The sequence below is a fragment of the Paramisgurnus dabryanus genome, chromosome 9 (assembly GCF_030506205.2).
Source record: "Paramisgurnus dabryanus chromosome 9, PD_genome_1.1, whole genome shotgun sequence".
NCBI classification, from domain to species: Eukaryota; Metazoa; Chordata; class Actinopteri; order Cypriniformes; family Cobitidae; genus Paramisgurnus; species Paramisgurnus dabryanus.
The window spans coordinates 6,817,197-6,818,682 of NC_133345.1; the positions used below are offsets into that span (position 1 = coordinate 6,817,197).

Here is a 1,486-nt window from a genome sequence, read left to right on the forward strand (position 1 = left end):
ACCCTGAGCACGCCCGCTCTCGTCTGATCTCGGAAGCCAAGCAGGGTCGGGCCTGGTTAGTACTTGGATGGGAGACCGCCTGGGAATACCTGGTGCTGTAAGAATTTAATTAATTAATTTTTTATGTCATTTTTCCCATGAATGCGTCCTTTCTGTAAGCGTTCTCCCATGGCATGCCGTTGCCACATTAGTTTTGAAGTGTCTCTCGAATCAAGTCCGCACTCGCTTACGGCCACACCACCCTGAGCACGCCCGCTCTCGTCTGATCTCGGAAACCAAGCAGGGTCGGGCCTGGTTAGTACTTGGATGGGAGATTGCCTGGGAATACCAGGTGCTGTAAGCATTTAATTAATTAAATATTTATTTATGTCATTTTTTCCCATGAATGCGATCTTTCTGTAAGTGTTCACCGATGTCATGGCGTTGCCACATAAGTCTTGAAGTGTCTATCGAAGCGAGTCAGCTCTCGCTTACGGCCACACCACCCTGAGCACGCCCGCTCTCGTCTGATCTCGGAAGCCAAGCAGGGTCGGGCCTGGTTAGTACTTGGATGGGAGACCGCCTGGGAATACCAGGTGCTGTAAGCATTTAATTAATTAATTATTTTTTTATGTCATTTTTTCCCATGAATGCGATCTTTCTGTAAGTGTTCACCGATGTCATGGCGTTGCCACATAAGTCTTGAAGTGTCTATCGAAGCGAGTCAGCACTCGCTTACGGCCACACCACCCTGAGCACGCCCGTTCTCGTCTGATCTCGTAAGCCAAGCAGGGTCGGGCCTGGTTAGTACTTGGATGGGAGACCTCCTGGGAATACCAGGTGCTGTAAGCATTTAATTAATTAATTATTTTTTTATGTCATTTTTTCCCATGAATGCGATCTTTCTGTAAGTGTTCACCGATGTCATGGCGTTGCCACATAAGTCTTGAAGTGTCTATCGAAGCGAGTCAGCACTCGCTTACGGCCACACCACCCTGAGCACGCCCGCTCTCGTCTGATCTCGGAAGCCAAGCAGGGTCGGGCCTGGTTAGTACTTGGATGGGAGACCGCCTGGGAATACCAGGTGCTGTAAGCATTTAATTAATTAAATATTTATTTATGTCATATTTTCCCATGAATGCGTCCTTTCTGTAACCATTTACCGATGTCATTGCGTTGCCACATTAGCCTTGAAGTGTCTCTCGAATCGAGTCAGCACTCGCTTACGGCCACACCACCCTGAGCACGCCCGCTCTCGTCTGATCTCGGAAGCCAAGCAGGGTCGGGCCTCGTTAGTACTTGGATGGGAGACCGCCTGGGAATACCAGGTGCTGTAAGCATTTAATTAATTAATTATTTTTTTTATGTCATTTTTTCCCATGAATGCGTCCTTTCTGTAACCATTTACCGATGTCATTGCGTTGCCACATTAGCCTTGAAGTGTCTCTCGAATCGAGTCAGCACTCGTTTACGGCCACACCACCCTGAGCACGCCCGCTCTCGTCTG

At 48.5% G+C, this 1,486-nt stretch overlaps 4 non-coding genes and 2 pseudogenes across 4 annotated transcripts in view; all 6 read left to right on the forward strand.

Moving 5' to 3' along the window:
• LOC135725002 (5S ribosomal RNA) overlaps positions 1 to 104 on the forward strand; it is a 119-nt gene extending 15 nt beyond the window's left edge. The window contains exon 1 of the ribosomal RNA XR_010524657.1: positions 1 to 104. This exon is cut by the window's left edge and continues 15 nt beyond it. This is a non-coding gene — a ribosomal RNA (5S ribosomal RNA).
• A 120-nt stretch (positions 105 to 224) lies between these two features.
• On the forward strand, positions 225 to 343 carry LOC135726090 (5S ribosomal RNA; annotated as a pseudogene).
• Positions 344 to 468: 125 nt separating this feature from the next.
• LOC135723234 (5S ribosomal RNA) lies at positions 469 to 587 on the forward strand. The gene has a single exon (XR_010522943.1). It is a non-coding gene; the product is annotated as a 5S ribosomal RNA (ribosomal RNA).
• Positions 588 to 712: 125 nt separating this feature from the next.
• Positions 713 to 831, forward strand: LOC135723839 (5S ribosomal RNA). The gene has a single exon (XR_010523524.1). It is a non-coding gene; the product is annotated as a 5S ribosomal RNA (ribosomal RNA).
• A 125-nt stretch (positions 832 to 956) lies between these two features.
• LOC135723233 (5S ribosomal RNA) lies at positions 957 to 1,075 on the forward strand. Its single transcript, XR_010522942.1, has one exon. It is a non-coding gene; the product is annotated as a 5S ribosomal RNA (ribosomal RNA).
• Positions 1,076 to 1,200: 125 nt separating this feature from the next.
• On the forward strand, positions 1,201 to 1,319 carry LOC135725610 (5S ribosomal RNA; annotated as a pseudogene).
• Positions 1,320 to 1,486: the final 167 nt, after the last annotated feature.